Below are 14,654 nucleotides of genomic sequence, written 5' to 3'. Positions count from 1 at the left end.
CCAGACCTTAAGGATCAGCCTTTGGCAAATTCAGATTGGACCCTGTTCGTAGATGGGTCAGCACGTAAGAATGAAGCAGGTATTACACAAGTGGGTTATGCAGTCACAACTGCGACTAAGGTACTAGAGGCAAAACCTCTCCCCAGGAATCTGTCCGCTGGCGCTGAATTGATTGCTTTGACCAGAGCATGTACCATTTCCAAGGGTAAGGCAGTTACTATCTACACAGATAGTCAGTATGCTTTTCCACGGTCCATGTCTTTGCACAGCAATGGAAAAATAGGGAATGGTTACTGCCTCAGGAAAGGAAATAACCCACAAGGATTTAATTCTTAGCCTCTTACAAGCTGTCCAACTGCCACGGATTGGCCATCTGTAAGTGCACACACAAATGCCAAGGATCCAGTATCACTTGGAAATGCACTAGCTGACAAAACTGCAAAAAGTGTAGCCTTAACCTCTACTTTTGCACTCGAGACCACACAAAAGGAACTTCACCCTACAGATAAATTTGATCTACAAACTTTACAAGTAATGCAGGAACTTAGTACAGTTCAGGAAAAACAGCGATGGGTTAAATATGGGGCTATTCAAAAGCAAGGAGTTTTTGTAGGTCCAAATGATAAGTATGTTTTGCCAACAAACCTTTTTAGGTATGCCTCATTAGTGACGCATGGCCCATCTCATCTGGGCCCTGCTGCTATGGTTCAAATGACCCAGCAAATTTTCTGGACCAAGGGCTTTATAGCATATGCTAAACGGTTTTGTTTATCGTGCCTGCTTTGTGCACGATACCATGGTGGTGGTACGAATCACTCCGCAGCTTTCCGCTGCCTCCGTATCCATTTCACACAATCTGTATGGATTTTATTGAACTAACCCCTGTTCAACAAAAGCGATTTGTATTAGTCATTATTGATGCTTTTACAAAATGGGTTGAAGCTTTTCCAGTAACTCATCCAGATGCCCTGTCGGTAGCCAAGGCCCTTACGAATAATATTATCCCTCATTTTGGGCTACCCACGCATCTATTCTGATAACGGCACACATTTTGTAAACCAAGTTATTCAAAAGCTGGCTGCCGTTTTTCAGATTGACTTAAAACATCACTGTGCCTACCACCCACAGTCAGCAGGGTTGGTTGAGCGCCATAATGGCATTCTCAAAGGCAAGTTACGTAAACTCATGGCCGAGACACATCAGTCTTGGATAAACTGCTTACCTCTGGCACTCCTGTCCATGCGTACCACTCCCACTTCAAAAGGGGTCACACCATTTGAACTACTATATGGGAGACCTTATTACGCCCGCAGTGGCAAGGTCTTTTGCCTGCGGAACGTGAGGGTGAAGAGATAGCAGATTACATGAGGAAAATGCTGACAAAAACTAACACTTCTCTAACAAATGATTATTTTTCAGATCAGAAGAACAACAGGATCCTGGAAGTGAAGGCTGGCGAGTGGGTGTGGATTAAAATTGTAAACGAAAACGTGGGCCTCTCCAAGTGGGAAGGCCCATACCAGGTTTTGATTTGACACCCACAGCAGTTCGAATAAAGGAGCGAACATCTTGGATCCACCTGACACATTGCAAGATTGTCAGGAAATTTGAGTTGGAAAAGAATTTGAGTTCCCCTGAGGAACATTGATTAGTAGTAATCCTGTTTTTGTATGAACTTTTCTGACTGTTGTAGCAATGCAGGAAAATACGGAAGGAGCAGTCCTTCCCACAAAGGCATTGTAAAATAATTTTGTTATTAGTGATTGTAAGTGTTATTTTCTGTTTTGGCCATTTTTATTTTCACACGGAACGAGCCAAACAAAGAGAGATGAAAATACAGCTTGGCATCCACCTTTTAACACGTATCAGGCTATTAAATATGCATATGCTTTGTCTTTTAATGTTTCAAATTGTTGGATATGCACAGCTATCCCGACTGTACATGGTGGTCTGATGTTAGGTACAGTCCCTTTGGGGGCAAATGATACATGGACCAATTTACTATTTGAAACTTCGGAGATAGCTGTAAAGGACAAAATAGCATTTACCCCCCTGGGTCATCAGAATGGAACTGTATGTTTCCAGAGATCTGGAAAAATTAAGGTTGGATGGAGTCATTGTAATACAACCATAATTCATAACTGTACATTAGATGGGCACTGTGCAACAAGTTTCAAGCCTATAAGAGTGCTTATTAATAGTACAGGGCTTATTAATGTCACTAGTTTTGTTGAAAAATGTTGTCTGTGTATGATCTTTTGTTTAAAGGGATACAAGACAAAGGAAGTCATTCTATTCCAGTAAATATCACTCTTAAAGTGAATGACTGTTATTTTGTCTGTGGTAAAAAAGCATACAAATGGTTACCAAGGAATTGGTCAGGCAGTTGTTTTTGGGTTATTGGCACCAGCTATAAGACATTCCTTTACTCTTCCCCAAGGTAAAATCTGAAATGTGCTGTGAATAAACCTGTTAATCCGTAGGTAACATTGATGCATCCTGGATCTATCATCACGATTTGGCCCACAGTAGCAGCAAGGGACTGTCACACATGGACTTGGGCGATGATGTCATTTCTTGGGCTGGTATTCTTCCAGCCTATGGGACAGTAAAATCTATTTGGGAGCTCAGAAAATTGTCAAAACTGTTAGAAACTCTGAGCAATGCAACTTTTTCTGCGCTGGAGTTGGTGACGGATGAGCTAACTGCAATGAGGACTGTAGTGTTGCAGAATCGGATGGCGCCGATTTCACCCTAGCGAAAGGAGGTACTTGTGCTCTTATCCAGGAGGAGTGTTGTTCTTTTATTCCGATAATGAACATGATATAGACAGTCATTTGGAGATCTTACAACAAGTTTCTGAACTTACAAAACCAGGACAGAATCCATTGACTGACTTTTTCCAGAATTGGTTTGGAAATTGGGGAACAGTATTTATGAATGTCTTAATTGCTGTATGTGTTGGTGCCATTATATTCCTACTGTTGGGTTGTTGTTGCATTCCTTGCATCCGAATGATAATATCAAGTGTATTGTCTGCTAATGCAACTAAAGCTTATTATTCTGAATATACGAAAATGAATCGTGTTAAAACCTGTATGAATAAAATGTATTACTGGGGATACAAAGTGTTGTGAGGGAAATGTAGTAAGAATCTTTGTGTTCAACATCTTTGTATCCTGTACAGGAAGGGTTAAAATGTGAAACTGCATTGCGTGCAAAGAAATAAGCTAAAATGAGTTGTTTTTCTTGTAAGGAATTTGCTGACCAGAAAGGAATGCACAGATGCTACTTTGGTCCAGGCACAGGCCTATCTTGGGACTGACCTCTGACCAGAAAGGAATGCACAGATGCTACTTTGGTCCAGGCACAGGCCTATCTTGGGACTGACCTCTGACCAAGGAGGAGTGCATAGATGTTACCTTGATGTAGGCACCAACTTATCTTGTGTCTGACTTTTTTACCATCTAAGGCTCCACTGAGTGAATTTATAGCCTTGACTGAAATTCCTTGTCTAGTAACCAGTTGCTGAGTATGCACGAAAGAGGGTATATAAACCCATGTAAAGTGTGTAGAAATTAGACTGCTAGCAACCAAGATTTTGTGGCAGATCTCCATGCATGTAAAAATAAACTCTTTTTTGGCCTACCTTTTTTTTGCTGCGTGATTCTTCCAGTATATGTTAAGAGTATTAAAAATCTTTTGACAAAAGCCCTTTCCTTGCCCTTTTGACCCACTTGTTTCCTCATTGGCTGCTATAGCCACAATGCAATGCAAGACAGGAGTCTGACCAGGGAAATCAGTTATCATTAAATTTCGATTTTTTTTTTACCTTGTCCTATTCTCTTGCCCTTGACCATCTACCAATGGCCTGCCGGTGAGCATCCTCAATACTTTACAGCAGAGACTGATATGAAGCTGCTCCATCATAGGCTATAGCTCTTGGTAGAAATACATGCTTTTTGTTTGGGATAGAAGAACAGGCAAATTTGTCACTCTTTATAATCCTGGTGTTTTCTACCATGCACACATGAAATCAGGACTCTTATTTAATTAATATCTTCAGAGGTTGCAGAATCTTAGGAAATGTTGCGCAAATTGCTTAACCCTTTATTTTTTCACAATGGTGCAATACAACACGACGAGACTCCAAATGAATCACTGTTTTATATGCAACTAGAACATATTTTCATATACTCTGTTTTAATGTAAAAATCACAGTTCTCAAAATTCTCTCTCCAAACTGAGGAACATCAATTATAACGGGAGTATAGGAGTTTTAAGATTCAAAACAAGGAACGGTCCAGTAATGAAATACAGTTGAGAAGTATGAGGCTGCCCGAAACACATCAAAGGTTTAACTAAAAGGGAGTGGCATTCTATCTTTGTTGGAGGGAAAATAATTTCCATCTAACAAAGCAGCTCACGGTGGAGAATACGGTGTTCTAAGGAACCACAAAATGCAGGCAACACATTGGCCAAGTGTCTTCAGACAAAAACTCGCACTGACATCACTGTAATCAGGTTTGGGGGCAAGGCTGATTTATAACTCTTGCCCCCAGCTAGTAATGCAGCTACTGTTGCAGCTGGGAGCAAGAAAAGTGCATGATGATCAAGACACGGTGGGCAAAAATATATATATATATATATATATATATATATATATATATATATATACACAAATTTAACTATATATATAAAAATCTAAATATATATATATATATAAATATATATATATATATATATATACATAGATACACACACACATACATATAAAATATATATATATATAGATACAGAGAGAGAGACTGAACTGTTGTGGAGATAGGGGGATGGTACTGTATTTGATGCGCTTTTCTTTGGATGCCCAGTACCTCACTAGATGGATTTTATTAAATACCGTGGTACTCGGTTATGCTGATTTTCTGTGTTTCACTTTTATTCCTTGAAATAGTTAATTATCTTGTAAACCTAACTAGTTAAGGAAATGTAGGTAATTTGAAGGGTTTTTTTAAAATGTACATAAATTAAAACCTGGGAGAGTGGAGAGAGGCCACAGAATCTTCCTGGTACATTTGTGCACTTCACTACTTCAGTGCTGCTTTTAGAGAAACTATTGCCGTCTTTCACATCCTCTTTAGTGTAAAACGCTTACTACTTACCAAAAATCACACTACCACAATCATAAGCAAATGAGTCCAACTAATTCGATACAACGTTTGCTCTTATTTTTCTCAGTACGCTCATTTGCCAACCTCAACCTGCGGTAGCTTATTACAACCTGTTTCCACAGCAACAGCGTCCATGTTGCAACGAAGGCAAAGAACAGAGTCCAGGCAAAACTAACCAATGTAAACTACATAAAACGCAACTAAATTACAGAGGTTTGTAAACCAATATAAAAATCAGAAAAAAAGTGCCGTCCGATTTAAACGTTGCGTACAGAATTACAACCGGTTACAGTAACTATCTGTAAAACTAAGCAAAACTACAATCAATCCACGTTGGGATGTCAAGTCACATCATAACATCGTAGTACTGAATGAGGCAGCTTCCGGCTCATCCGTCCTCCTACAGTACAACTAAGTAATGATAATGTGTACCTCCTCCTCACATTGTAGAAGGCGGTTTACGGTTTTTACGTTACCACATATAATTAAACTATAAAAGCGTCAAGTTAACCACAACGTGCTTGTCTTTACTCCTGGGCAGCAGGGATTGAAGACTGGAATCACTCTCGTGACGATCTAATTACGTGCTTAGTAGTTGCATTGTTTCCTCCCTTCCCAGTTAACAATATTTTCTAGTGTTTGCGGTCTTGGGAATGCCAATCCCTGTGAACCACCAGTTACATTTGCACTGCAAGGCGGGCCTAAAGTGCCACTGTCGGAGTGCACTCCTAAAGAAAGTACAACCTTAAGCTTCTTTCCAAACTCGAGGACAAATTCAAAAAGAATCAGGAACGCTTTTTAAAAACCGGGTTGTCACTCAATTTGCGACACGCCCACTTCTGCGCGAAATGAAGCTGTGAGGCCCTCAAATACAATATCGCCCATTCTAATGTGTACTGTACTTTTAACAAATAGAATTAATTAGATATTTTTTGCAGTCGGGTTCATAACGTTATTGCGCTTCTCTGGGATTTTATATTGCCAACTGTTGAGTTGTTTCGACCTATACTGACTAGTTTGTGTTTAAATTGATTTTGAGTGTGGGTTCGAACCTCATGAGAGTCAGGTGGTAAAGCTGCGATTTTCTGGAACACGTGTTACCCGAAAAATCGCACTTCACTCGGTTGTAGAATTAGACTACAGTCGTGTTTGACCCTTAATGCGATTGCATTATCCTTGTTATGTTTGTTTGGCAGCGCATCAGTGTATTTCCGTATCATTTTTTATCCACTTACTCTGGCTTCTTTTTTCTGTATTATTCAAAATTAGTAGTCCCTGGCATGGCCAGGCTCCGACGGTTTCATGCAACTTAACGTCTAAGGACGGAGGGGAAGTTTCTGTCTTATTCTGTGTTTCTACTAGACCTTCCATTACATGCATTCGTTTATAGGTTCGTACTAGGCTGTCTGCCCTAGGGCATTTATAAGCCTAGCTAGAGTGTGTTTGGCTTTCACCACCCATTTTAAATTAATTTTGCTATGCCCTTTTTCGAGGTTAGTATACTGTGCCTCTGTCTAACAGTGACACAGAAGTGATACCCGGGGTAAACCTACGATCCCCCATCCACTCATCAAGATTCCTTTTGAAGAGAGTCAATGAGGGACTCTGCCTAACCTGGACTGGGATTTTATTCCAGAGTGAAGGGAGCCTCTGGGTTATGAATCTGTCCTTCCATCATGTCCTATTTATTTCAGTGCTGAGGTCTCTTTGTAGTCTCAGGGCTTAATCTGGGCGGCCACGGTGGTGCAGCGGTTAGCGTTCTTGCCTCACAGCAAGAGGTTTTCCGGTTCTATCCTTGGCTGGGCTGCCTTCTGTGTGGAGTCTGCATGTCCTCCCTGTGGTCACGTGGGTTTCCTCCGGATGCTCCAGTTTCCTCCCACATCCCAAAGACATGCTGTAGGTGGATTGGACACTGTAAATTGGCCTTAGGCATCCATGTGCCTTCCGTCAAAGGTTGGGCGCCGGGCTGTCAACTCAACACCGTAAAAACTCCACTGCCAATCATGAGCAGACTGATGATCCGCTGTGGTGACCCCTAACCGGGAAAAGCCGAAAGAAGTCATCTCAGGGCTTAATTTGTTCTTGGAATTTATGAATAGTTTTCCAGATTTCCAGCTGGCAAGTTGGTTTTAGCACTCCTGTCCATGCACATCACACAACCTGAAAATTTACATAGTTGGCTCCCCAGAGAAAGGGGACTAAAGTCAAGACCATGATTCAGGTGACATGCTGTTGATTAGCAAACTTGGGGACTTTCTGGGGCTGGCGGGGTTGAAAGATCATGAGAAAGGATACTGTCTACTCACTTTCCCTTTAGGGAGAGGGGGTTGTACTGAGGGCATGACTGTTGCATGATACTTGACAGTTATATTGGTGCCCTGAGAGCCATTTCTTTATCATGGGGGTAGCCAAAAGGCAGGGGCAGTCTGTCTGTGTAGGTTGGAGATGTTTCCCTCATGGCACCATTGCAATTTCCCCTGGGTGACGTGGTCTAACACATCACAAGGCAAAAAAAAAGCAAGTTAACTCCTTGCTTGGTCCCATCCCACCTGGAAATGTGTGATGGAAACAGCCTTAAGAATCTACTCACCGGAAGTTGGAGATGCTCTGCCAGTATGGCAGCCCTGAAAGGGAGACTCTTCCCCTGATGGGGATCGTAGTAGTGCACCACTGTAGTGTGGAAACAGTAAAGATCAGCAGTGTAAGGGAACTGGACAAACAGTAGATTGAACGTAGTGGTACCCAAATGGAATGTGGAGAAAATATTTGCATTACAGCATTTCAGTAGAAGCAAACCATTCCAAGTCCTGTCACAAACACTTTATGAACTTTGTAAAGGGGATTATTCTTACTAATCCTTTAGTATTAATTTTATGCAAAAATAAAATTTCACTGGAAATAGTAGCATGTGTTTGAAAAAAATTGCTTACTGCAGCTCATTGCAGCAGTAAATGCAAAAAATGTAAATATTTATTGAGGGACATGCTTTTTTTTATTCTTTTCTAGATCAGGGTTGAAGTGGACAGTTTTAAAAAGCTTGTAGCTTTTAATTTTTCATATTGGAATAGGAGCATGGTAAATGTGGGATGAGCATGGTTAAGACCTGTAGTTAAGTAGGTTGGGGCAAAAAAACAAAACGAGGGAGTGCTATAAAGAGTTTATAGGTTCATAGGTTAGTACTAGGCTATCGGCCCTAGAGCCTATACAAGCCTAGACATAATTCCCTGGCTATTTTTTCCCAGAATATTTACTTCCCTGGTCCCCTGTCTAGCAGGGCAACTGACGTGATCACAGTGGTGAATTTCCTATCTCCCATCCAATTATCAAGGTTCCTTTTGAAGAGGGCCAAAGAGATGCTCAGCTTGTCAAGCATGGGCAGTCTATTCCACAGTATACAGAGTCTCTGGGTCAGGAACCTATTCCTCCAGCATGTTTTGTTCATTGTGATGACCAGGTTTTGATCCCTGGAGCGTGTGGCTCTGAGGGATTGGGATTTCTTACTGTAGCATGTCCAACAGCACTGGGTTTGACATGGCCTTGTATGTTAAGCAGAGATCACCCCTGAGTAGGCGATATGCGACAGAGTATAGCTGGAGTTTTTTTAGACAGTCAGCATAGGGCATCTGCTTTAGGCCTGTGATTATTTTAGTGAGGTTTTTCTGTGGCCTTTCCAGTTGTTGCGATGGGACGTTGTACTCTATAATGGGTCTAATGAGGGATGAGTACAGTGGGACAATGACCTCCTTTTTTGTGGATGAAAAGCCCTTAGTGTTGAGATGTGCCACATAGAAGGATTTCCTGACTGTTGGGGCTGTGTGGTTATCAAAGGTGAGACCACTGTCCACATGTGTCCCTAAGTCCCTTATCACACTTTCGGTGTTAAGTGTACTGCCACTTTTGTGGTAATTCATGGGTACATGTTTTTTCCCCAAAGGGAATAACTATACATTTCTTGGCATTGAGCTTGAGCCCATGGCTCTGGCACCAAGTATCTGTTTCTGTAAGGCCCTTTTGTAGACTATCCAAATAATTTGGGGGCTTCAATAATGGCTCCCAGTTTGCAGTCATCTGCAAACTTTGTTATCCAGAGTCCCTTAGTGCTGGCCTGTACTTCAGAGAAGTAGATGCCAAACAAGAGCGGTTCCAGGACTGAACCCTGAGGTACTCCGCTTGTCACTTGTCTGGAGCTGGATTTTGAGTCGGCTACTTTTACATTGTGGGTTCTGTCAGTAAGCCAGTTGGCAGCTCTTGCTGTGTGGACCGCCTTACCTTCGTCCATTGTTCTGGAGAATCATTTAGGTTGAGGAGACAAGATCGGCCCTTTACGAAACCAAACTGGGTGGGGTCCAGTGTTTGAGGGTTGCTAATGTCTTTGTTTATAAGTTCCATGATGTGTTCCATGGCTTTGCAGATCAGGCTCGTCAGACTGATTGGACGGTAGTTCCCAAGATCCAAGGTGGATCCCCCTTGTGGAGTGGGATAACTGTAGCTGTGTGCCACTCATTGGGCACGAAGCCTGTGGTGAGGCTATGACACTTAGGTGAGGTGCCAGTTAATTTTGTAGTTCATGTAGTACACAGCCCGGGATGTCATCTGGTCCCATGTATGCTGTATTCTTACCTTTGGAGAGTGTGCTTTTTTACCTTTGTGGCCGTGATTACTGGAATTTGGCAATCTTTTTTTACTGAGATGGGGCCTTTAGGGGTTGAGAGGGGGGTGAAGATGGCACTGAATCGATCTGCCAGGATTTTGGCAGTATCCTTCGGATCAGTATATTTAATGCCATTCTGTTGTAGCTCAGCTTCTTACTGAGGCTGGTAAGGGAGTTTTTTGCATCCTTGGATTTTCCTCTTTTCTGTAACAGTTTCTTCATTCTGTTGTATAGTTTGTTTATGGCAGGGGACCACCAGATTGGCTTCTTTTTTTTTGGAGGAGACCGTATTGGTTCTGTTTGGAATGGCATGATTCATGCATGAGTGGTTGTGCTCGTACAGTGCCTTAGTGTAGGATTCAGCAGTTGAGCTTTCAGTTCCTGTCTGCATGGGTGTCATGAAGTTTGTCCCTTCTGACTTGAGTAGCATGAAGTTGACTTTGGAAATTTTTTTTTATGAAGGTTTCCCTACTGGGGGGTGGGATGCGGACATCAGACCTGACCAATGAGGTGGTGACCACTGGTGTGAAGCATAGATCTCCCATGTTGGTAATGACCAGGTCTAGGATATTTGAGTCCCTGGTGGGACTATGGATTAGTTGGTCCAGGGCGTTGGAATTTATGAATTCCAAGAACCGTTGGGCAAAGGTGTTGGTACCCAAGTAGTTTTCCCAATTAGTGGCAGGGTATTTGAAATCACCCAGTATTAGGGTGTTTGATTGTATCTTAATATTATCTAGTATGTTTAGAAAGGTGTAGTGAAAATCTTGGGACATGGTGGGGGATCTGTAGCAAGCTACAATTTGGATTGCTGTCTTACCTAGTGTTAGTTGCACCTGTAGAATTTCAGATGCTTTGTGTTGGGCAAGTAGCCTGGAGGTGTGAATATCCTTGGTGAATATGGACACTTCTTTGCCTTTAGTGCTTCGGTCCTGGTTTGGTGGCCGAAAAGTGCTGTAAGAGTTGTCACCTGGTATTGCAGGAGTGCTCTCAGGAGCCTTGAACCAAGTCTAAGTTACTGCACAGATATCGATGTTCTCCATTTTTAGGAGTGCCTTGAGAGAATGCATTTTGAGGTTTAGACTTCTAGCATTGAGTAGCATTACCTTTAGATTTTGCATGCTTGTATCTGTTATGGTGGTGGTTTTGTCCTTTGAGCGTTGCCTAAAAAAGGCACTATAGGGGTGGCAAGAGCCTTAGCCAGTAACCTGAATCCCAGGGGTGACAGGTGCAGACCATCTCTGGCAAAGCATCGTGGATTGTTGATTATGTCGTCCCAGGCAGGCAGATACTGGATCCCCTTTGAATGACACTAGAAACTTAGCCAGTTGTTGAAGTCAATCATTTTGTCCTTATACTGTGGTATCATTCTGGGCGTGGCAGGATAGTGCTCAGGGATAGGGTCATACCTGCCTGAGCCACATGATCCGATAGCTCTTCCATGTCTCTTTTCATGTAGTCCAGGGAGGTACATCTCAAGTCATTCACTCCAGCATGGACAATGACAGAGTCATATTTGTACTTGTTGTGGAATGACTTGAGTGCATGCGTTATGTGGCGGATCCTGGCAACCGACAGGCATCTAACAGTAATTTTCTCCTTGTTCAGCCTGTGAGTGGGAAATCAGTGTGCCTGACTATAGAGTCACCTATGACTAAAGTTTGGGGTACATTGTCTTGGCTTAGGGGCTTGCCATTCCAAGACTGAGTGTAGACCATTGGTTGCTTCACCCCATCTCTTTCAGAGCTGGAATTATTAGTTGATGCAGGGTTACTGGTGTTTATACTGGGAGTTTCATCTTAGTATGCCAAGATTTGATTATTATATATTTTTTCAGATATTGTTTATACTGGAGGAAGGTGTTTTAGAGGAATGTTCCTCATTTTAATTCTTAGTCCATTATTGGGAATTTGGGTTGTCTTAAGTCGCAAAGTCTATAGGTTCATAGGTTCATACTAGGCTATCTGCCCTGGGGCAATTATAAGCCTAGCCCGATTCTGTATGGCTTACGCTACCCCTTGATTTGAGTATACTGTGCCCTTTTTAAGGTTTAGTTTACTGTGCCTCTGTCTAATAGTGACACGGGAGTAATCCCAGGGGCAAACCTACGATCCCCCATCCACCTATCAAGATTCTTCGTGAAGAGATTCAATGAGGTGCTCTGCCTCACATGAACTGGAATTCTATTCCAGAGCGAAGGGAGCCTCTGGGTTATGAACCTGTCCCTCCAGCAAGTTCTGTTTATTTCTGTGCTGAGGTTCAAGTCCCTCGAGCGTGTGGCTCTAAGGGATTTAGATTTACTGAGGTGGAGCATCTCCATTAATTCTGGATTTGACATAGCTTTGTATGTCAGGCATAGATCGCCTCGAAGTAGGCGGTATGCAACTGAGTAGAGCTGGAGTTTTTTTAACCGAGCAGCATATGGCATCTGTTTGAGACCCTTGGTCCTCTTGGTGAGATACTTTTGGGGTCTTTCTAATTGCTGCAGGTGTCGGGTAAGGTACATCCCAAAAGGGGCATTGTATTCTGTGATGGGCCTGATGAGGGATGAATAAAGGGGCACAATTACATCTCTTGATCTAGATGTGAAACCCTTCGCGATGAGGTGGGCTATGTAGAAGGTCTTTCTAACCACTTTGGTAATGTGGTTTTCAAAGGAGAGATTGCTATCAACTTGGGTCCCCTGGTCCCTAATAACTTTCTCTGTACTTAATGGGTTACCGCCTATGTGGTAATTTGTGGGCACATTGTTTTTGCCAAAGGGTATGACTATACATTTTTTGGCATTTAGCTTTAAACCATGGCGCTGGCACCAGTTATCTGTCTCTGTGAGACCTTTTTGAAGGATGTTTGTGTCAGCTGGAGAGTTGATTATGGCGCCCAGTTTGCAGTCGTCTGCGAACTTGGTGAGCTATAGTCCTCCCACGTTTGCCTGTACCTCGGAAAAGTATATACCGAACAAGAGTGGTCCCAAGACAGAACCTTGTGGGACGCCACTTGTGACCGGTTTCGAGTCTGACATGGCTCCAGCAACTCTCACTCTGTGGGTTCTGTCTTTGAGCCAGTTTGCGACCCATCTTGTGACATAGGGGTTTATATTTTAGCTGGATAGCTTATTTATGATGCCCGAGTGGGGTATTGTGTCAAATGCCTTTGCGAGGTCCAGATAGGCTGTGTGGACTACCTTCCTTTCATTTATGGCTTTGGTGACTGTTTCGAAGAAGTCAACCAGGTTCAAAAGGCAGGATCTGCCCTTGACAAAGCCGAACTGGGTAGGATCTAGTGTCTGTAGGTCCCCAATGTCTTTGTTTATGAGCTCCATGATGATCCTCTCCATAGCCTTGCAGACTAAGCTAGTCAGGCTTATGGGGCGATAGTTTCCAGGGTCCGTAGAGGCTCCACCTTTGTGGAGTGGGACCACTGTTGCTGTACGCCATTCTGGGGGCACATATCCTTTAGTGAGGCTGAGATTGTATAGCTGTTTTACTTGAGGGATTAGTTCCTCTTGGAGTTCATGTAGGACGCAACCTGGGATGCCATCTGGTCCCATGGAAGCAGTGTTTTTAGCTTTCGAGAGGGCAGCCTTCACCTGAGCATCAGAGATGTTTGGGAGGCAGCCCTCTGCCAGGATAGATACTTGCTTTTTTGGGGGGGAGGGGGGGGCAGAAGTTTGCACTGAACCTGTCTGCCAGGATATTGGCGATGTCTGTGGGTTCAGTGTATTTTTTGTCAATTAGAATCAACTCAAAACAAGTCTGGGAGTTGAATCCCAGGTTTCTAACATAACTGAAAAAAACCTTATGATTGTCTTTGGTGTCCTGTGCAATTTTTCTCTCGAAGCTGGCCTTGGAGGATTTTATGAGGGATCGTAATTTTTTGCTAGTACTAATCAGAGATGCCTTCCCTATTAGGGATTTTGCTCTATCATGTAGTAGCTTCCTCCTTCTGTTGTACAGTTTATTTATGGCAGGGGTCCACCAGACTGGATGCCTGCCTTTGGATGATTGGGTCTTGGTTTTATTTGGGATAGCATGATCCATGCATTCCTGGAGATGTCTGTAGAATGCGTTTATATAGGATTCTGCAGTTTGGGCCATAGTTTCCACTGGCCCTGGGGCCTTGAAGGATTCCACTTCGGTTTTGAGAAGTGAGAAGTTTGCTTTTGAGAAGTTTTTCACTGTGGTTTTCTGGGCTGGGGGTGGGATCGGGATGTGGACATCCAGTGAAATTAATTTATGAATAGAAAACGCAAAGTGGTAAAAAACTGGTAACAATAGACTGAGCCAGGGTAGACCGCCGCAATCCCTTTAATGAAACTGATAAGACCAACAAAGACAATACTAAGCGCTTTCTCCCTTTACAATATAGGACATCTTCAGAGTAAAAATGAAAATGAACTGTTGTAACATTCATATACTGATACTTATACTTTAAAATGCACACGCCTCCAATGTGATTAGCCAGTCACCTTTTACAATTCATTAGTTGCTCTGAAAGTTTAACATCTAATGTTATATAATTGATAAAACATACTAAACTAAACTATAAATATTAACTATAATTTAAACTAAACAATACAACCTAAAATAATAAAATACATATACGTATATATTGTATAACTACATAACTACATATATAAATAATATAAATAATTGAACCCGTTCAAAAACCTAAAAACAACCACACATACTTTAATATATTCTGTTAGTATGTAAGTAAACTAACAGAATGAGAGAACAACACTAAACGTGCACTATATAAACCCTAAACTGTCGCCAATAAATAGATGCCAAAACACGGTAACTATAACCAAGTATAAAGCTGCTGTAGTG

At 42.3% G+C, this 14,654-nt stretch overlaps 1 protein-coding gene across 1 annotated transcript in view; it reads right to left on the bottom strand.

Moving 5' to 3' along the window:
• Positions 1-5,562, bottom strand: part of IQCB1 (IQ motif containing B1) — a 1,943,919-nt gene extending 1,938,357 nt beyond the window's left edge. The window contains exon 1 of the mRNA XM_044075021.1: positions 5,163-5,562. The gene's annotated coding sequence lies outside the window, so the exon portion shown is untranslated. The remainder of the gene's footprint in view (positions 1-5,162) is intronic.
• Between the last annotated feature and the right edge of the window lie 9,092 nt (positions 5,563-14,654).

Source organism: Protopterus annectens, chromosome 6.part0, assembly GCF_019279795.1.
Source record: "Protopterus annectens isolate FY-2018-M chromosome 6.part0, PAN1.0, whole genome shotgun sequence".
Lineage (NCBI taxonomy): Eukaryota > Metazoa > Chordata > Ceratodontiformes > Protopteridae > Protopterus > Protopterus annectens.
The sequence above is the reverse complement of the archived record's forward strand: the minus strand, read 5'-3'. Positions and strand labels throughout refer to the sequence as shown.